Below are 23,780 nucleotides of genomic sequence, written 5' to 3' on the forward strand. Positions count from 1 at the left end.
CAATTTTAGCTTACCCAATTCGGTCATCTTATTTTACCACTAAAAGACACTGTTGGGTTTGTCTCGTGTTTTTAGATGCAAAAATTTGTTCTGTGTGAATGGGACCAAAAATAAAGTAAACACACTTATGTTTCAGCTTCAAATGTAAACACTGGACACCAGTATGTCAAGACAAAAGTTTGAAAATTTTAAGTTAATTAAAAGTCCCTGTATGATTAAGATGACACTGTTTTTGTTCGAAATATTTTTACATGGAATTACCCAATTAGAAAATAAACATTTTATTAATGAGGTAGTTACCTAGCAAGCCCAAAACATCATACGACGTTAATATTAGGTTAGATATAGGTCATGACGTCAGGTGACCAAAATTCAATGTCTAGCCTAAGGACGTCTTTTTGACTTTCAATAATGACGTCAAATTACGTTGATATTTGGTTGATTTGAGGTTGTGTTGGAAAGCGTCTGACAGATGTCAGTGTAGTAACGTCCACACAACATCAATGTGTTACATGATTAGACATTGATATTTGGTTGATTTTAGGTTGGACATTGAATTGGCCTAACATTGGGTTCTGATATCAACCTGATTTTAATTTCCAAACAAAACCAGAAGTCCTGATGATGTTGGCGTACAACGTCAATAAGACGTCATGTTGACGTCCTGTGCCTGCAGGGTAGGCATCCCCATAAAAAACTAACCTACTTAAAATAGTTAAATGTAAATATAAAAGACAGATCTAGGGATGCAACGATTAACCGATTTCACTTTTAACTGTGTTTTAATTAATCATGATTAATTAATCGTAAAGGCTTTTGTTTGTGCATGGAACAAAACTGCTGCAACTGAAAGTTATGCCAATTGTGGGCTAGTTTAAAGTTCTGAGCTTGTACACAATACGCACGAACACCGGATTAAAGACTGACTTTAACTATGGCTGGAGCTATTAACTAAGGGCCGTTTACATATCCCGTATTTTGCACGCACAAATTCGTTTTTCTAATAGAGGCATGCAGCTTATTTGTGCATATTGACAGCATGTGGCATGCGAGCAGCGCAACGTACTCACACATTCCAGCCGCACCAAGCTGAAAGAATGGCGCGAGCGCACTGCGAGTCACGTGACAACAACTGACCGAACAGCTTCATACTTTGTATGGAATATACACGCTTCTTAGCTAATACAGTAGGTAGTTTAGATTTATTAGCTTTATTAGGAGACAAATACAATTTTTATTTTTATTTATTTATTCATTCATTCATGCATTAGTAGTTTAGATTTATTAGACATTAGACAAATACAATTACATTTTTTATTCATTTAATCATTCATTTATTAATTCATTCATTCATTTTCAGTGTAAAATATTATTTATGTTTAAATGCCAAAAACTTTTTTCACTTATTTGTAATTTTTCTGTGATTATTTTGTGCTGTATTATTTAGTTACTGAGCCGCAAAAAATAACACTTTAAAATATAAGGTGTTTTCATGTGACTTTTTTTAAATAGCAGTGTTCTGAAATAAATGAATGCATAATAATTGTGATAACCATGAAACCGTGATTATGCCTCAAGACTATAATTGTGCAACCAAAATCTATAATCGTTGCATCCCTAGACAGATCAATTATAAAAAATAAAAAATAAAAGTTCACAAATCAAACTCAACCTCTTTAAATTACATACTTTAGGCATCACACTTTTTTTTAATTGGCAAAATTGGCAAAAGCAGATAATATTGTATTTAAAATATAACACACACACACACACACACACACACACACAATATTAGCATACTTAAAATTAATGTATTTGTTTAGTGCTATTAGTTTTTGCCCTGCATTATTTTCATCAATGCACTGTAATGTACTGCAGGCTATCTCTTACAATAGATATACATAACAATAGATAAACATTTTAATGCATTGTGTTTCATGGTAATTGTGCATAACTAACATCCCTATGAAACAGTGTTAAATATGTAAAATCTGTAAACCAATACTAAAGCCTAAACACAACGCATAAATTAAAACATCCATAAAGCCACCTTATAAAAAAAATCTCCATTAATGAAGGCAAATTGATATTGTTATGCATCATTAATAAACTGCATCCAAACTGCTAACTGTAGCCTAAATAGCCTTGTTATTTCTGAAAATGCTTTAGTGACATTTCGATTTATGGTTTTGTAGAGATAACAATAAAACAAGGCCAAAACAAAGGCAGATGACAGGCTGAAATGTTTAGCTAACCGCACAGTTTAGGCTAAAGGGGGTCAAAGCCACTGCTGTCAAAGTTCACTGGTGAAGGCTGCCGCATGTTTCCTGCTTGCACTCTTATCCCGGCCACACAGAGCAGGGATTTCCTTCCCAAGCCAGAAATAAGTGCACAAACCAACCTAAGCCTGATTAACATGTGTGATATGTTTTATTTATTTAAAGGCGCAGTATGTCATTTTTATATATTCACAATGATGGAAAGAGAACACAAAAAGTGCAGCGCTATTTCATCATACTAAATACATCTTGAGGGCCAGTTGTATAAAACACAACATAATAAAGCATCTTTGTTGTTTCCCTGTTTTCTAGAAATTAAAGCAGAAATTTAGGGTATTTGGCGTCATTAGCATGGCGACATAGGACACGGCCTGAGTCACTAACTAAAAATGCTTATTTCTCTGAATTTGAACATTTTTAGAAATATGTGAGGTAATGCAGGTACATAATTCAGCAAAATATATAACACTGATGTAATGTTTTTAATTAAATAAACTTACATACTGTGTCTTACATTTTTATTTCATATCAGCATCCCTAATTCTAATTGTAGCAAATACATACAGTTGAAGTGAGAATTATTAGCCCCCCTGAATTATTAGCCCCCCTGTTTATTTCTGTTTAACGGAGATATTGTTTCAACACATTTCTAATCATAATAGTTTTAATAACTAATTTCTAACAACTGATTTATTTCATCTTTGCCATGATGACAGTAAATAATATTTTACTAGATATTTTTTATGACACTTCTAAGCAGCTTAAAGTTACATTTAAAGGCTTAACTCGATTATTTAAGTTAACTGGGCTGGTTAGGGTAATTAGGCAAGTTATTGTATAATGATGGTTTGTTCTGTAGACTATCGGGAAAAAAATAGCTTAAAGGGGCTAATAATTTTGAGCTTAAAATGGTTATTAAAAATGTAAGAAGAACTGCTTTTATTCTAGCCGAAATAAAACAATTAAGACTTTCTCCACAGGAAAAAAAATATTATCAGACATACTGTAAAAATTTCCTTGCTCTCTTAAATTTGTGAAGTATTTAAAAAAGAAAAAAAAAAATCAAAGGGGGGGTTAATAATTCTGACTTCAACTATACAAGTAGTAAGTACATAACAAAATCTTTAAAACAGTTTATTGTATTTGTCAAAATGCTGAACAAAAGTTTAACTCTTTAAATTAAAACTTAAGCATAAAATGGTTTGATTTACTTTTGAAAAGAAAAAGTTTTAATATTTTTTTTTTTATTAAACAAAATGTTTAGAAGTGCTTTCCACTAATAGTATTATAATTCTGTCAAAATAGATTAAAAATACATTAAACTAAGTTGGTAGGTTGTCTTGAAGATCTTTCTCGATCTAAAGTAAAAGATGAGAAGATGATCTGAAGTACAAGTAGGTGTGTAACAGACAAGCACAAGTCCATATAACATATTATTTAGTGCAGGGGTGGCCAACCCAGTTCCTGGAGAGCCACCTTCCTGCAGATTTCAGTTGCTACCCATATCAAACACACCTGAACCAATTAATTAGGACCTGAACACCACATGATATATACAGGAAGGTGTGTTTGATATGGGTTGCAACTGAAATGTGCAGGAAGGTGGCTCTCCAGGAACAGGGTTGGCCAACCCTGATTTAGTGTCCAGGAATATTTTGATTTAGGCCAATTATTTTAAAATCAAACAGGTTCCATGACACTCTGCATAAGGGCTGCATGATTAATCAAAAAAAGATTGCAATCTCAATTCGATCCCCATACGATCTTAATTCAGCATCTCTACGATTCAGCCAATTATTTTTCAGGAGAAGCATAAAAGGGGTTGCACAGGTCTTCACGTTGTTTTATACATGTTGCTCAGCAACATGGACACCTCAAAATGGTATTAAAAGTGTCACATACTGTATTTATAAGGTATAATTCACCAAAAATTGTCATTCATGTCTTAATTTAATAATGTATTCGCAGCTGCAAAATCACACGTTACTAGTAAGAGGATAAACACGTACCAGCGAATAACGTATACTTTAGTGAACCTGCATAGGCTGTGAATAACAGATGTAAGCAACATTCTGTTTGTTGCACAGAGTGATCGATTCGGAGCTGTGCGGGAAGTACTGTATGATTTGCATGCATGTTTTTTTTTATTTCCTAAATTGACGACAGCCATGACATAAACCGTACTCGGTAGTGAAAGTGAAACTAAAATTGCACACATCATATGATCATATCGCATTTGTTATTTTTTTTCTTTCATAGCTAAAAAAAAGTGTTGTGCATGAAAATAAGTGTTTAACAGTGTCAGTATAACTACTCTGGCCTATATAATGTTGAATTTGCCGACGAGTGGGTGCAGCCATTTGAATCTCTTTGGCTCGAGATTTCCAGTTTCAATCACTTCCATTCATTTTTAGACGTTAAAAACCGCTTGTTACGCTGCTTGATGTTGCAAACTGATATTTTCTTCCCATATTATTCTACTTGGTCTGTATAGTAATGCAAACACTTGTTTGTAGAGTAAGCCTTGTTTGACCGTTTTTTGCCATTTATTATTCCAAGTCCTTTCTCCCATAGGTGACTGAATCGGAAGTTCTAAAACAATCGTGAAAGCAGGCGCACTTCCGCATTTTAGAATAAGGTCAATAATGCAAGAGGGAATCTGATAATGACAAATATCTTTTTTTACCAGTGGAAAAAAAATCTAATAATGTTGTCAAAGACAAATGGCAAGCATACAGTATGCCTCAAACATAAAAATTCAACTTTAGAATTATGAATAGTTGCATTCTGATGTCATCAATTTACTGTGCATTAATGACCAGGACAAATTTAAAGTCTAGTAAAGTCCACCATTAAAAGTCTACACAACATTTTAACCAACAGTAGACTAATTTACATAAGCCTAATATTATTATTTTTGTTTCACCATATGTTTGAGAAATAACAGTAATAATAGCCTACTCATTTTAACCTTTATTTTACAACTACAGTATCATGAGAAAATCGTGATCTGGACTTTAAGAAAAAATAATCGTGATTGTCATTTTAGCCAGAATCATGCAGCTCTACTCTGCATTATATAATATTAAATCAAATTTTTATAACTGAATGTCCTCAAAGTTAGCTCTAAAGCCTGAAACACTCCAGTCAGAGCAAACCTATAGCTATACATATTTAACATCTCATCCGACAGACAAATGTGGGAATGTTACAACAAAAACTGAAAACTAAACAATGTATTTATCTTAGTTCTCTGACACAATGAAACACCATTTATTTGTCCATACTTCAGCAACTGAACATCTATTTCAAAAGAACACAATGAAAACTTTTCTTTAATGCCCAAGTTGCTGCCAAATACTGTGCGTAGTGTGCATTTTGGGCGTACACAGCATAGTTTGGATTTTATGAAGAAACACTTGCATTTCCAGCCTGAGACTTTGAGGCCTGATTCATTTGTATGTGCATGTGCAGGAGTGAAATGGAGGAGGAAGACACAAAAGAACAGCTTTAAAGGCAGCAGGCATGACACTAACATCCTCTTTGTGCCCCAAACACAACACCACGAGTTTTTTCCATGCACGTCTTTCAGCGAAGTCACTTTCTGTTTATTGCAAGATCTGCGATACACAAACTAAGCATTCCTTTCCATGCATTACTCTTAGGAATAGGTTGAAAATAACTGTTTTTCAACTATTGCATTTTTCTATGTCATAAAGCAGAGAGGTGCACACTTTCTATGCAATACACAGTGGATTAGCAGCAATAATAGAAAAAGACTCAGACTAGACTTTATTATCCCGTTTAGGGAAACTAAAATTGCAGCAAGGTGCCGTAACACAGGCAAAAATCTATGAACACATTATTATAATATTACCGCACAACATACCATACATCACTATGTAGGTGCATCTCCCTCCCCCTGACCTAATGTACAACGGGTGGTCCGGGGTGCATAGTAGACCCTGAGCTCTCTTTAAAACACCAGTGTGTTAAATTACCAAAAAGCTAAAACAGATTCAAGAAATTGTTTATAAAACAATGTCATCATGTGGATCACAGTTGTTAGCATAGCATGGCTGTATCGACCCCTCAGCAATCAGAACCACAAATGTTTTTTATAAAACAGACATTTTGGATGCATTAGGAAGGATAATACAAGAGAGATCATTTTTTATCTAAGGGACAGGCATGAAAGTACTTTAAAGATTACTAACCTCATCCTCTAAATGGCCCTCGCAATTCAAGCATAGAGGTCAATTTGAGCTGCAAAGGTTTCGAAAGCTGATAGACACCTTGATATTTCATAGGTTTGTATTTTAAATATATCTTAATCATCTATTATGTGTTGGGAAAAGTTCATTTTAAAAGTAATGTATTGCAAATGTAAGCCTATATCTGAATCTTAATGCTTTACTTTTTAAAAAAAAGTGGCTTAAGATTGTAATATATCACTATAAAAACGTAACTTTACCCAACACTGACACTAATTCACACCTAAACATTACACAGAAACTAAGGTTGCCACAGGAAATCCAAATATACACTCACCGGCCACTTCATTAGATGCACCTGTCAAACTGCTAGTCAATCACATGGCATCAACTCAATGCATTTAAGCATTTGCAGTTCAAACCGAGCATCAGAATGGGGAAAAGAGGTGATTTGAGTGACTTTGAACATGGCATGGTTGTTGGTCCTAGACGGACCTATTTCATAAACTACTGATCTACAGGGATTTTCACACACAACCATATCTAGGGTTTACAGAGAATGGTCTGAAGAAAGAGAAAATATCCAGTGTGTGGCAGTTCTGTGGGGGCAAATGCCCTGTTGATCCCAGAGGTCAGAGGAGAATGCTAGACTGTTTTGAGCTGATTCGAGGCAACGGTAACTCAAATAACCTCAGTTACAACTGAGGTGTGCAGAAGAGCATCTCTTAATGCACAACACGTCAAACCTTGAGGCGAATGGGCTAAAGCAGCAGAAGACCAGAACGGGTGCCACTACTGTAAGCTTAGAACAAGAAACTGAGGCCAAAATTCACACAGGCTCACCAAAGATGGACAATAGAAGATTTGAAAAACATTGTCAGGTCTGATGAGTCTCGATTTCTGCTGCGACATTGGGATGGTAGGGTCAGAATTTGGCGTCAAAAAATTGAAAGCATGGATCCATCCTGCCTTCTATCGATGGTTCGGGCTGGTGGTGGTGGTGGTGGTGTAATGGTGCGGGGGATATTTTCTCAGCATACTTTGGGCCCATAAATACCAACTGAGCATCGTGCAATGCATTGATAATAACAAATAATTATATTAGATTAAAAACCTTCCGTTAAGTTTTTGTTTAGCGCGTCACGTGTGCAGGTCAGTTTGGTGTGTGTGTGTGTGTGTGTGTGTGTGTGTGTGTGTGTGTGTGTGTGTGACTGTGAAGCGAAGAGGGAGAGACAGAAAGAGGAGCGTTTTTTCGGGTCCTCGTTCATTCACCGACTGCAACTAAAAGAGTTAACTCCGAAACTAATATTATTCGGCCCTGGAGTAATAAGTAAATCTCCCTGCTATCTCTAACACAACAAATAGACAGAGCAGGAAAGGCTTTCATATGTAATATTTTTTCCTGAGGCGATTTGAAGCAAAATACACAATGGCAAGTTGTCAATCAAACATATCTACAATGATAAGGATAATGGTTACTTACTGAGTTATTAACACACAGCAAAAAACGTGAGGAAAGGGCAGACTTTGAAGGAATAATCAGTGTGAGGAGAGATCCATGAACAAGTCTGAACATGTTCTGCCCACGCATGCGCGGCAAGAATTACGTAATTTATCGGCTTAAAGATATCGGCTTAATTTAGACATCAGATCGATAACGATAATCTTAAAAATAGCTTTTATCGGCCGATAACGATATGGCCTTCGATATATCGTGCATCCCTACTTTTATGACCACAGTGTACCCATCTTCTGATGGCTACTTCCAGCAGGATAACACGCCATGTGATAAACCACCAATCATCTCAGACTGGTTTCTTGAACATGACAATGAGTTTACTGTACTTAAATGGCCTTCACAGTCACCAGAACTCAATCCAATAGAGCACCTTTGGGATGTGTTGAAACGGGAAATGGATGTGCAGCTGACAAATCTGCAGCAACTGCGTGATGCTATCATGTCATTTTGGACCAAAATCTCTTAGGAATATTTCCAATACTTTCTTGGATCTATGTCACAAAGGATTGAAGCAGTTCTGAAGGCAAAGGGGGGTCCAAGCCGGTACTAGTAAGGTGTACCTAATAAAGTGGCTGGTAAGTGTAGTTACCTGAAGCAAAATAATTTCATAATAAATGAAGACTTTTTTTTGGACCACAACATAAACAAATATGCTATAGGAACATTTTTGCATATTAGTAACCCCAGGCAATAATGCAATGGCAAACAGGAAGTTGAAGACTGAAATGTATATATACATAAAAGAGCATTTTAAAAAACATTTAGAAAACAGGTATATGCAGCAATCCTAAAGGTAATTTCAAAACCCTTTTCAGACTTTTTAAAGACCTTCTGAAAATATTTGAAGACCTCATGGCCACTTCAAGTTCTAATCAGCATCAAAGCTTTAACTTAATAAACAGCTGTTAATAAACAGTTGTAGTTAAATAAATCAATAGAGCACAACCATTCAACAGAACTCTGATAAGCTCGGAAGAGACAAAGCTTTAATGAATAAATTACGCGATTGTTTTCAGCGACAGGCTTCAGCCACTGTTTAAACTCATCTTTCTCCAACCAGGAGTACGCAAACTTACATTTTCCCATTTTGCCAATCTATGGTTTTGCTACATGTGGAGAGCGTTACACATCACCTTCCCGCGTTTGTAGCAATTTACGTGACATCGCCTGGACAAAGTAGCCTGGCCAGTCGCACCCTAACCTGAACCAATCGCGTGAATTGAGCACGCCATTGTAAATATTAGGAGAAAAATAAATATATATTCCTTTTTGGAGTCAAACACTTGTGCAATGCTTGAACAAAATTTAAGACCTAAGTGATTTTAAGGGCCTTAGTTTTCTCATAATTGATTTATCAACTATTAAAACTTTTTAAGACCCCGCAGACACCCTAGAAAAACAGCAAGGCTGTTGCTCAAATGTGTAGTTAGAACATATACGAGTATGAAACCGTAAACACTAATTTTGAGTGGAACTAGTCTGAACAAACATGAATCCCTCTGAAAGCTTCATTCTACATGCTCTATTAGTTTTAATACAAATGTGAAATGCAGAAAAAATGGATAAATACATCTGGAGCAGAAGCAAAGGTTGTTAAAACTCATTTTTATGCATGGACAAACAGAGTTCTGCTATTCTTGCATACATAATAACTTGACCTTCAAATTTTAAAGGTGTAGTTCATTGACCGACTGATTGACCGTGTTCTTCTGATAAATACAACAGGAGATATTTTGACAAATGCTAATAACCAGACAACTGAGCAACTGGAGCATAAATAAACATTTTAATACTTGTGTGAACAATCCGTTTAAAGGGGGATTATTTTAAACATGACTTTAAGTAAATTAAAACCATGATCATGGAATTTTTGACAAAAAATAAATGAATATGTATACGTTAGTGTGTATGAACTGTATGTATACAGCATACACACAGATACACACATGCATACATATCACAAAATTCTTAAGAGATGATTGTAAATAATAACAAACAAATTTATAAAAATCAATATGTATTTATTAAAATGAGTAATTAGCATTTAGAAAGTAATGATATGATTAGCAGCCTGTAAATTTAGGAATTCAAAACAAAGGCATTATAATGGTACTTCTCATTTCTTAGCAGGTCATCCAAGGTTTTAGCCGCTTAAACCACTAAATGTAGAGTGCAAAATATAACCATTCTCTTATGGCCACCGTGACCTACATTTGCTAAAAAACGTGTGCACACACATATTCACACACACTCACTATGCAATGAGACACCATTGCGTGTGAAGCAAACAGAGCATAAGTGATATACAGAATCAGTATCAGAATCAGAAAGAGTTTTTTGCAAGGTATGTTCACACATACGAGGAATTTGTTTTTGTGACAGAGCTTCTACAGTGCAACAGAATTACAGAGACAGAACCAAAAAAAAAAGAGATAATAAATATATAAAAAAAACAGTAATTAGTGAGTACAAATCATTAAGATTCGTAGAAAAATATGCTATATGAGAATAGAAAAATAGGGTAAATGATAATAGAGCTTCATTGTCTTTGTGCTTAGAAAGCTAGAACAGCAAGCGTGATGAATCTCTAGGGGCCAAATGAATGATCCTCCATGGAAGCTTGCTAAACTGGGCTGTGCTGTGCTTTCTTAAAGAGGAAGTTGGCGCTTCTGGATTCTGTGGTGAAGCCTCAAGGCGAGCGACAACAGTCACCACTAGCGTCTCCACCCAGATGCTAAATCCAGCACAAGGCTGACACAGACGGGCCTCAGGCTGAACAGCATCCTCCTCCTCGTTCATACTGAGCTCTACGCTAACGCTAGCGGACACTGTTTACGCCTCAAGCATAGAGCCTGCAGAAGATTTAACTGCATCATCCAACCATAAATAATGCTAACAAGCTATCTAACACCAATGAAATATCTGAGAGGGACAAAACAACATAGCAAAAATAATCTATTGTGATTTGTTATTCTATTTTTTTTCAGTATTTAACAATCCACAATTTGATATTTTACTCTGATCTTTTTAATTATTTTTATAAATGAAATGGTATTATTCCTGGGGAAGCTGGAGAGCCTGTTTGTGTGGCTAACAGGGAACCCATGACCAGGGCCGGAGTGGGACTCCTTTAGCTCTGGAGTTTCAAGCCTTAGACCGGCCCACCTCAGTCAACGACTGACTATTTTAAAATAACGTTATTTCCAATTCAGTTTCTAATGACACTAACACGTCTTTTTTAAGTACACAGCTGCTTTACACATTCAAATGTTTTCCATAAATATGAGAGCATTAATTCTTTATAGATATCCAGTCCTTTGTAACGGTCGTCTCACACACACACACACACACACACACACACACACACACACACACACACACACACACACACACACACACACACACACAAAATGGACCCCTACATAAGGTATTATATGTGTTAACACTAAAAATGAAACAAATTTGATTAAATTTATCCTGGTGAGGTTTGAACTCAGATCGGCGGCGTCATAACGCAACGTGCTATCCACTAGACCAAGATGGCACTGTTAAGGTGATGTGTTCAGGATAAAAAAAAAATAAGTACTGCACTGTTATCTGCTGCCATTGATGTCTACTCTTTTTATCTCCTTTTTAGATTTCTGATCGAGTTATGTCAGATTTATTAATGTAGTGAATCATCTGATTTTCATTGAGCAGGTGTAATATTCATTAATATTAAATAATATTCAATAAGGTGCCGCTGTTTGGGGTGGAATGATAGATGATAAATGATAAATGATAAATAAAAAGAGCAGGGCTGCAGCAAAATAATGAATAAAAATAATGTGGCTTTGGTCAAATAAATAAATAAACAAAAAAAGTGCAACTGTTGAGAGTGCAAGCAGCTAGGGACACCGGCCCTCACGGCCAAAAAACGGACCGGCCCACCAGGAATTCTCCCGGTGCTCCCGATTAGCCAATCCGGGCCTGCCCATGACTGAATGATATTGGGAAAATCTAATATTGCAAAAAAAAAATTATATTGCGAATTATATTATGATATTATTTAGGCATGTGACCAGCCGAGAACAAAATGGAAGCAAGACGAGACCCTCCCCTTTACTTATTTACTCTTAAATCTATTATTCTTAAATCTGATTGTCTGATATCCGATATCAATATTCTGCAATAACAGCATTTGTACAGCCTCCTCACTTGTCACTGATGGGAGACTAAAGGTTGATTTATACTTCTGCATTAAGCGAACGTGTATGCTACGGCGCAACCTACGCATGGATGCATAGCCCTCACGTCGGCGATGTTGATGCGCACCTCTCAAAAAATGTAACTACACGTCGCAACAACATGAAGTGCAAGCTCTGTGATTGGTTGGCTTGGTAGCGTTGACCAGTGTGAGTGGAGGTGAGAGCATGCGAGCCCGATGTAGTGAGTGTTTATAAGGGTGGAGTCCCAGAAGCTCCAGATGGAGACTGTGTTTTGTTTACCTTATGATTAAAGTTGTTGCACGTCCGCCAATCCCAGCCTCAAAATGAGCGAGCTTGAGCCACTTGTACATTAAGGAAGCTTTCAGAAAAAACACCAGCTTGCAGCGTGCATACGTATAAATGCACAGCTACGTGCATTAAATGCGCCGTGGGTCACGCCAATCTCTTGATGCAGAAATATAAACCAGGCTAACGGCACCTGGCCTGCAGCCTAAACACGACTCCCACCAGTGCCAATATACCCCAGGCCAAATCACACTGCTACGATGGTTTGTTCTGTAGAACATCGAAAAAAATATATAGCTTAAAGAGGCGAATAATTCTTACCTTAAAATGGAGTTTAGAAAATTAAAAACTGCTTTTATTCTAGCGGGAAAAAAAGACTTTCCCCAAATGAAAAATTCATACTGTGAAAATTCCCTTGCTCTTTTTAACCACATTTTGGAAATATTTAAAAAAAGGGAAAAAAATTATAATAATCAAAGGGGGGCTAATAATTCTGACTTCAAATGTACAGCCTTATTCCAAAATGGATTCAATTAATTTATTTCCTCAAAATTCTACAAACAATACCCCAAAATGACAATGTAAAAAAAAAGATTTTTTGAAATTGTTGCAAATTTATAAAAAATAAAAAACCTGAAAAATCACATGAACATAAGTATTCACAGCCTTAGCTCAACACTAGCTCTGCATATACACTATTGTGTTTGATTTCAGCTGGTTTTAGATTAATCGATCACTCATTATTATTTACTACTAAGAAAATAATAAAAAAAAGAATTTGAATATAATAATAATGATTATAAGAAACACAGAGAGAAAAAAACAGACAGACAGATAATCTGTGTTCATGTGTTGCTCTTTTAAATAGGGAATGATAAGAACGCCTTACATAAGCCTCTGGGGAAAAAAGCACATCTAAAGCTGCAGAGATCAACATTAAAGCACTTAACTTGCACTTTAAATCAGCATATACTGAATTCTGATTCTTTCTAGTTTAAAACAAGATATTGACTTGACTTTTTGAAGGAAATGTAATGCAATGTGAATTAATTTCTCCATTGACCAAAAACAAAAGACAATCTAAAATGGACATTCTGCTAGAAACGTACATTTTCACTTACAAAAAAATGTGACAGGGCCTGACTTAAGCTTGTCATTTAAAAAAAAAAATCCTACAAAAACAAGCATAAAATCATCCATCACATTAAGTCCTTTCTGAGTCATAGCCTTAAAAGTGTATTGCACACATTTTATAATCAATTTATTATATATATGTGGCAAGACAAGAGGGCAATTGTAAATTTATTTGTATTATATAATGTTAGTATTTATTTGTAGAATATATTTATAATTTGATGATTTTAATCAATTGATGTGGATGATGTTATTTTTGGAGTTTGTTTTTTTTCATAACAGTTTTTAGCATAACAAAATTAATCAAGTTGTAGGTTCAATTGGACTGAGAACAAGGATAATGAGAGGGTTTGTACCATACCCGTCAACCCTCATGTTTGTCCTGGGATTCTCCTGTATTGTACAGTTCTATCCCTCTATCATCCCATTAAGATATGTCCCGTATTTCTCCTATTTTCAAACTTTTTATGAAGGGTGGCAATAATATATGTAACCCATACCATCGAACAACCAGGGGACGCCCCTTGCTCTTAAATGTGAGTCTGTTCTGTGCTTTTTAGGTGTGTCAAAATTAATTGATTGATGCACCACGATGCAGATGTGAACAATTCGGTATCAGTTTAGTAATAATCAGAACCAGTTATAACTGATGTCATTTTTCACATGTGTGTTATATGGTGGTAGCTTCCTGGTGAGGGAGGATACAGCGAGTTATTAAAATCCAACAACTTTAAAAGCAAATAACTGCACAAATCACTGCTTGAGAGCTTGCTGGTCTTTTACTGACAGGGAAGTACATCAGAATGCAGCTTGGAAAAAATGAAAGTAAACTCTCTCTCTCGCTCACTCTCTCAGGCCCCTTTAACCAGCTGGCATGTTTGTTAGGTAATGTTTTATCTCCTCTCTCGACTGTTACAACAATAACGTTACTTGTGGATCCACAAAAGAGCGTGTCTGCAGAGCAAGTTTTCTTTACCGCATCACCATCTATGAATCAACTAATCGCAGCGGCCGTTTAACATCAGTATGCATAGTACAAGTAGTACTTGTAATTATTATTATTGTTGTGAGTTATTATTACTGTTGTCCTTTCTTTTTACTGTCATTTTTACTATCATTGTTGTCACTCCTTACCCCTGATTGATTTTTTTAATCTATTTTTTATATCTATGTTATTTGCTTCATTTATTGACTGTTATACATGCTGTTTATGTATATATATTTTCCCTTATGCATGTACTCTGACCTTTCACCTAGTTATCTTTACATGCGCACACACACACACAAAAACACTGGCACACAGCACATGCACTCACATACATAATCATCTGCCAGTATCTGACTGTATTGGTGTCGTTTTGTTTTGTTTTTTCATGTTATTTTTTTGTTGATTTGTTTTCTTTGTATGTGATCCCATTTTGTGTACTTCTTGCATACTCTAAAATAAAAAAATAAAAATGTAAAAAAAAAAATCTGTACTTTTTTGCATGTGACCAATCATAGGCATTTAGGGCCTACTCACACTATGCTATCTGAACCGTGCCCAGGCCCTTTTCCCGGATCATTTGAGAAGTGTGAGTGCTCTGAATCGGGCTCAGGCATGGTTCACTTGGCCTGCCCTGGGCCAGTTGGAAGAGGTGTGCATTAGCGTGGTTCACTTGGGCTATGGGGCGGTATGCTTGTGTATGGCTGTACATAGTGTCAGTATGCCATTAAGAACTGACTCAACGATGCTAAAAAAGCATGGAGGATAATATTTAAGATTGTTTATATGCTATACGTGTTGTTCTGGGCATGTGCTTGAGTTTTGTTTGATACATTTAAAAAGTTTTCTTTGAGCAGGTAAAATTAAAGGTACAGGACATATATCTGACTTGTACTAAAGGACAAAATTGCATTACAAATAATATATAAATAAAAATATATTAATAAATTTTACATTTTGATACAATAATTATTGTTGCAAAGTAAAATAATAAATTGTTTATGGAAAGCATTATCAATGCACCGAGATATCAAATTGAACGGAATCGATGGCATGATAATCATAACCGAACTGTGAGGGCAGTGTAGGTTCACACCACTAGTGCTTTTGTTTTATTTAAGCATGAAAACACTTTGAAATATAATAACAGCGCGATTTCCTTCCTTTTCATTACAGGAGCCATTGCTCCTCCTATGCAATCCTCAAAACAGTCATATATCGGTGCGTGACTGTCAGCTGACTCCATAGTGATAAATAGATGCTGTGTCCCAAATGGATTGTGTACATGAGATTTGAAGCAGAGCGATAATAAATTATAATAACATCTAAAGATGTCTATCTTGGTGGGGTTTTTTTTACTAACACAACTAATTTTGGTCCTTTAATTTCACATCCCAATGACGACAGTTATGGTTTGTACATTTGTTAAGTGTTTCTAATTAAGAAAAAAGATCTGAAAACCAAATGAATGACATATTCCTTAATAAAAACAACTCACAGAAATCAACCATCAGTCCATTTTAGAAAAGTTTGTAATGAAATACTTTATATTAACTGCATTTATTTTCTACTTCAGGGACAGATAATGTAAATATCTGGTAGAATGTGCCAAAATGTGCCTACACAAATCCAATGTCTGAAAATTTTAATCAGTCAATGGCTTTAATTCATTCAGCCGTGATTTGCTCTCAGCCATGAACGATGCTCTGGCTGAACCTCAAGGCCAAATCTTGTGACCTTCTTTACTCACTATGGATGCTTGAGTCCTGATTATGTTCCTTGTGGATAGTTCCCATCTGCAGATCTGTCTGGCTCATGGGGTGGCAAAGATAATCAGACACACACAGACAAATGCACAGCTGTTCAGCTAACACCCCTGCAGGAGGTATGTCACACAAGTATTTCGACGGAAAGGATGGATTATGACATTCCAAACGCCAACCCTTTAGCAACGGCCGTGTGGCATTTACTTCTTGATCTCTATTTCTTTCTCTATCCACTAACTAGGGCTTGGCGATTTGTGGAAAACATCCAATTGCAGTTTTTTTTTTTTTTTTTTTTTTTGACAGATATTGCAATTTTCGATTTGATTTTCGATTTAATTTTGTAGTCAGGCTTCAGCTCAATATTCTGTATGGTAGCTTCTTAGTGCTAAAATGCAGTGAGTGTTAGTTAAAAAAGGAGCTGAAAAGATGTTAACATTAATTCAAATTTGCTTAGAAACATTCAGAAATCAAACAGTCATTTTTCTCAAGAGCAAACGGTAGTGATTTACAGCGTTAGTAATCTCCTGGTGCCTTTGTGATGCTTTTTATATGGTGTAACAGCTGCAAACAACTCTAAAATTGTACTTTGCTGTTCCTAGCTACAAGATTGACTGTCACTAGCGATACTTTTGGTTGACTTTTTAGCAAAACACTCCACGTATAGCCATCTGTGGTGCTTTTTTGGTGCTGGTTGTTGTTTTTCCTCGTGGTGTGGCAACAATTCAGGGACAGATCTTACAAATTACTGTTACCAGAGCCTATTATGCATTAAAAAAAGGTTATATTTAGGTTTTGGGACTAATATGAATGCAAGGTCAAAAAATATTTTGTCTTATAATATGCATTTATTTTTACCTAATTATACCAGCGACTACCATATAATTTGTTCAGGGATTCATTTGTTCCCAAACCCCTCCTTGGCGCAATGCAAATCTGCTGTGATGACCCAGTCTGTTGACTGCATTCAGCAAGAGAAAGAGAGAAATGTCCACTATGGCTTATCAACATAGTTGAAGTAGTCAGAGTACAGACTACAGAGTTTATGTGTGAACCCAATGCAGGACTGCATTAAAGCAATGCAGTTCAACACCAGCACACTGCTCTATTCTAAACCATAAGTAAAAACAATGACACACATGTTCAGTTTTAATCCACATAGTGGTAAAAGTAAAGAAATCCATAAAGAAATCGACACACATCGGGTTTTCAACATGGCTTTAGACATGCTATGTAAATATAAAGGGTTCACCACGATACAGTACAAGCCACGTAGAGTGATTACAAGCAACAAGACATAATTAAATACATACTTTGCAAGCTACAGAAAACAGGGCATCCATTTTAACCAGGCTAACACTTACACAACTTACACCTGTGAAATGTCCTTGAACTGTGTACTGATAAAGATCCTGTCAAGCTCTGACAAAGTCACATACATCAATAGTCTTTTCTGATCCTTTCTTTAACAAACGGTTAAATTAATTACCAAAACGTCAACTCATTAATGTTCACTCATCTTCAAATCAGTCCCACACACAACCGCGCACTACTAGTGTTTGAAGGGAAAGACACGTTCACGTCTTACCGGATCCAGCAGTTTACATTTGGGATGGTTTCATCCGGACGAACGACAAATCATTTAAATTGCTTATTTTAAACAAGGTGCACTTTCAGATTTTATTCTCAGCTGGATATTTTCACACAATAAAGGCGGATTTATACTTCTGCGTCAAGCGCATGCATATTCTACAGTGCGACCTATGCGCACCTCTCAAAAAAAAGTAACTAAAAATTGCAACGTTGCATAGCACAAGCTCTGTGATTTGTTCGGCTTGGTAGCGCTGACGAATGTGAGCGGGACTGAGAGCCGCGCGAGCCCAATGGAGGGATTGTTTACAAATGTGGAGTCCCATGAAGGCGCTTCAGATGTAAAGTTTTGTTTTGTGTTTACCTTATGGTTAAAGTTGTTGCACGTCCGCCGGTTCCTGCCTCAAAATGAGTGAGTTTGAACCACTTGTACATAAAGAAAGCATTGAGAAAAATCAAAACACCAGAAAAGAAACTCGACACAGAGGAACATAAACACCTCACTGCCAACAAGCTTTTCAGGAAGTGTTATTCCAGAGCAATAGAAATAGTACGCCGATCACTTGATGCAGAAGTATATACCAGGCTTTAGAGCTGTGTTGCACACTGCATGGAAGGTAATTTTCAAAAATGCATAATAGGAACTCTTAAACCAAAGATTTGATTCAAAAAAGTGCAACAAGTATTGGGAAAAAATGGACTATGTCATTGTAAACAATATGTGATTATATGCTTCAAATTTATTGTGACTTGATTGTGTAACCCTTAAAGGGCACCTAGGTTACTTCTTTTTTCAGATTTAATATAAGTCTTTCGTGTCTCTAGAATGTGTATATAAAGTTTCAGATCAAAATACCCATCAGATTTTTCATTATACCTTTTACAAGATGCTGCTTTATACTGATTTCCAGCAGGGGGTGGTTTTGTCGTACTGCGCCTTTAAGACGAGTCTTTCCCGCCTACTGTTTCTACATGTTTCCTCCCTCAGCTGCGTCAGACAACAGACAGACTTAAAGGAAGGTCTCACGTAGCGTTTGTGAGATACTACAGTAAGAACTAACCTTTACTAATCAGTATTGTGAAGTTGCATTGAAGAGTCACACACAATATCGTTACAAAGTTACGCGCACACACACACACACACACACGCACACGCACACGCACACGCACACGCGCACACGCACGCACACACACGCACACGCACACGCACACCGCAGATGACACACACACAGGCAGGCAGGCAGGCAGGCAGACAGAGCGCGCTTAGCTTAGTTAAGGCTAACCTCAAGTACTGTGTGGATATCTGTTTTGCTAATGTACAAAATAAACCTGATTTAACTTCCACAAACCGGGATTGAAGCGGTCTTGAACCGGGATTGTTGATCTATCTTCTTTCATAATTGTTCTGACACGCGGCTGTGCTGATGAAGTAAAGCTGAAGTAAAACGCTGTAATTAATTACACACATACTCTGTTTTAAAACACTTTAAACATGTGAAACTTACTCTTAATCACATTTGATGATGATTGCTGATCCTAGCGAACAGAACAGACCTTTTATTCCCGGTTGCTTTGCGTATGTCTGCCTGGTCTTGTTGACATATACACGTGACTACCGGAACATGTTAATGCGCGCAGCTGTCAATCAATTCGGTGGGCGGGGGGATCGCACACCTACGTAATGGTGCGATCGATTTGAAAACAGCTCTAATTGGCCGACCCTTTTTTTTGTAGTTAAATTGAAAAAAAAGGACTCGGTGTGTTCATATCACTCCAGCATGTCGGTCTATACACTATAACAACACACAGATCTGTCCAAACAGCTTGAAAAGTAGATTTTTCACCATAGGTGCCCTTTAAGACAACCACTTTGTTCTTTATTTTTTTCCCTTCTGCTTTTTTTTCTAAAAAAAAAAGTAAATAATAAAAAAAAAAGACAAATGAGCATGCATACAGTATGTGTATGAAGTGATGCCTTTATAAACGTCAAATCTAAGCTGAGCATTACACACATATTAAGTAGAAAGATAAACATGTCTGACTTCTCTTATCACTCTATCTATCTCTATAATGCACTTGCGAGGCATATAAACCTTATGCGCCTTTCACAGAGCTTTGACCTCTAGCATGACATCTGGCATTTCCGCAGATGATAGTTTTATGGGACTGCGGATTTAATTTAAGTGGTGGCAGAATGACAGAAAAAGGGTACTGTGGATGAGGAGACCTTTAAGAGGACGAACCGGTGAAGCAGCTATTTCTGAACAAGCAGTTGAATCACCAACTGACGTGCACTTGTACTGATGTCTTACCACCAGCCGAACTCAAAGTATCCACTGAATCATTTCCTATAATCACATCAAAAACGATTGAAAACATCAGCAAGGAAATGCATTAGATTTATTTTGATATTTGTAAAATGGCGGAAATAAAAACCTTACAGACTGTATGCGTTGAAATAAAGTACTTTAATGAATGCAGTACGCTCACGTCATCAATAATTCAGCTCTTCACATCTGTCCCTGTGGTCAGAACTGCAGTCATGTTAGGTAAGAGGCTGAAAATAGCATCCTACAGTCTCGTCACTAAAATGTGTGCGTGCCTTAAAAACATATACTTAGACATGCACAAAAGCAGAGGGGGAAAAATGGAAAATCATACAAGAGTAATAGCTTCACTTCGAAATATATTCACTTCATTGATGGCGTGTCAGGCGCATGTAAACGGTATCCACTTTATACTAGACGAGCTGAAAAATAATGAGCACTTACAAGGCACTGAAATAGCAGTGCATTAAACATTCAGTCTGGGGATTCACCAGGAAGCAGGCGCGATCAAACATTAAACAACATTAAGGAGACGTGCGAACTGTGAGTGGATGAAAAATGTAGGTCTTTGTCGGTTTAATATTCCAGATATCAAATAAGGTCAAGCATACTGAACTGACAACACTGCAATTTCTTACTTACAATGCGTAGGCCTGTCCCGATATCCGTTTTTTGTCGTACGATATATTTAACCAAAATATACAGCGATAAACCATATTATTGTCATATTAAGATTTTTATGCCACTGGTTATATAATAATAATAATAATAATAATAATAATTCCTTGTATTTAAATTATGCTTTTCTAGACAATCGAAGTGCTTTACACATTGGGTGGAATCTCCTCATCAACTACCATTGCACAGCATCCACCTGGATGACGCGACGGCAGCCATATTGCGCCAGACCGCACAACACACACCGGCTGATTGGTGGAGAGGAGACGAATGGTGAAGCCAATTATGATATGGGGATGGTTAGGAGGCCATGATGGACAGAGGCCAGTCTGCAAATTTGGCCAGGATGCTGGGGTTAAACCCCTAGTCTTTTTTAAAGGACATCCTGGGATTTTTAATGACCGCAGAGTCTTTTCTCATCCGAAATACAGCACTCACTGAGCATTAAAGAGTCCCCTTCACTATACTGGGGCATTTGGACCCACACAGACCGCAGGTTAGGTGCCCCCTGCTGGCCTCACTAACACCACTACAGGCAGTAACCTAGCCTTCCCATGTGGTCTCCCATTCAGGTACTGACCAAATGCAGCCCTGCTTAGCTTTAGTGGGCGACCATGTGAGAGTTAGCAAAAAGCTAGCTGCCGGTGTATGCCAGTATAATGCCAGAATGACAATATAACATCATCACAAAGCAAGCACGCTCTTCCAAGAAACACATAATATTTTATCTCTTAAGAATATTTCATTTAATTATAGTAATTTTAACAATTTAATAATGAGGCATTGAAATTAGAGTGTAAAAATGCTTATCCTAAATAAATAATAATACATTTTAACAATAAAGTGCAAGGTAGAAAAAAAAAAACAGAGGCTTTGATATCTACAACCAGATCTATTTACAGCTGTCAGGCACCCACATGAAAATATACTATAATCATTTATAGTAAATACTACAGCGTTTGTACAATAGTATTGTAACCATATTGACACTGAAACCTATCTAAGGGCGATATATATTGCATCACCAAAAATAATTGATTTTATTGTGTTGTGCGATAAGTGGATATATTGATTATTGTGACAAGCGTAACAATGTGTTTTTGAATCAAAGATCTACTCAAAAATAGTTTACAATTTAATATAATCTAAATTATAATAATCCATTTAATTACTGAGGTGATTTTTAATGTAATTGAAAATACGTTTAGAGACATTAGCGAGGCATTTACAGCTACTTGCTGACCATTACCATTGACTCTTAAACGTTAAGGCTAAAGAAGACCAAATTCTATATCGGCTTTTCTCAGCCACGCTTTGATCAGGTTGAATGCTGTTTTCTTCTTGGCCATCTTCACGCTAACGTTTGGATAAAAGTGAATCTGAAAGTCGTTGTAAAGAAGCTGTCTCTTTTCCCGTGCAAGTCTAAGAATCTCTTTGGCCAGCCTGATCACTCGCCGTTGACCTACTTACTCCTGCAGTTCTCCATGATGGACGTCCAGTGTTCTCCAGCCTCCGGCTCAAAGACTGCAGCTCTGCACAAGAAGTTTGGCCAGAGGAGAAATGGTTGTACCCATCTGAGCCTGGTTTCTCAAGGTTTTTGTCCTTCACTTTTGTCAAATGGTAAAGTTTGTTCCTCAACACTGTCACCACTGGCTTGCTTGGTTTGGGACTTGTGGAGCTGCACATCGATGGATTTGCTGTTTAGTTTTTGGACTTTCAGCAGTGAAATTTAAACCACACTGAACTTAGCTAAACTGAACTTACTAGAACTTCTAGGTTAAGCTGCTTTGACACAATCTACACCGTAAAAGCGCTATATAAATAAACATGAATTGAATCAGTTCCCTCGTCTGAATTGGTAAAAAAAATCGAACAATAAAGGCTCTCGGGACTTGGTTTGACTTTGGTAAAGGAGCCAGGGAGCGATGCACTCTATCCACCATCGGGGGCTTGGGAAAACTCTCCTTCCCAAATATTTTAAGTAGTTCTTCAATGAATGCGGTTGGACACATGCCCTCAATATGCTCAGGTATGCCAATTATACTCACGTTGTTCCTTCTTGAGTGATTTCCTAAGTCGTTGAGTTTCAATCTCATTTATTCGTAGTCTTTGGTCAAAGCTACATATGCAGTTTCCAAAGATGTGACGAAGGCATCTAGGTCGGTTAATGATACTTCGACATCTTTTAGTTTTTCCCCCAGGGTTTGCAGCGATGCTTTCACAGCTGAAATGGAGGTTTTTAGCTCAGAAAGAATCTCCACTCTGAGCGATGTGACCTCTGATCTGATATACCCGAGAAGCCTGTGGATGTCGTCTCCCTGTATCACAGCCGATATGCCAACTGTTTACACGAAATCCTCCTTAGTTATTTCAATGTTCTTTTTTGTATTACCTCTCGTCATATTAGGTTTTGAGCGTGCTTTCATAATGTATTATTAGTCTTGTGTAAAATATCAGATGCGCTTAATCCAAATAGAGACCTCGGATTAATAAAAATTATTGAAAGCAATTTTCAGAGTAGAAATTCACTACTTTTTACTAACCGAACTTACTCAACTTACCGGAAGTCAATCTAATATGATGTAAATGTAATTCCGTTTTTCTATCAGGATAGAAAATATAAACTAATGAGTATGACATGGTAAGCTTTAAAAATATAAATTAAACTAGACATAAAAGTATAGGAAAGTGAAGTTTAGGCTAGATGTTTACCCATTTATGGGTTTAAGGTACCATGAAGGTAGCTCAGCTGCTATATAATACCATGGCAACAAAAAGTAATCAAAATTGAGCTGCTT

General features: G+C 36.7%; 1 protein-coding gene across 9 annotated transcripts in view; it reads right to left on the reverse strand.

The window, feature by feature from the left end:
- The window catches only part of asap1b (ArfGAP with SH3 domain, ankyrin repeat and PH domain 1b), a 157,166-nt gene that overhangs the window by 95,559 nt on the left and 37,827 nt on the right, over positions 1-23,780 (reverse strand). The window lies entirely within an intron of this gene.

Source organism: Danio rerio, chromosome 24 (assembly GCF_052040795.2).
Source record: "Danio rerio strain M-AB ecotype USA chromosome 24, GRCz13ab, whole genome shotgun sequence".
Classification (NCBI taxonomy): Eukaryota; Metazoa; Chordata; class Actinopteri; order Cypriniformes; family Danionidae; genus Danio; species Danio rerio.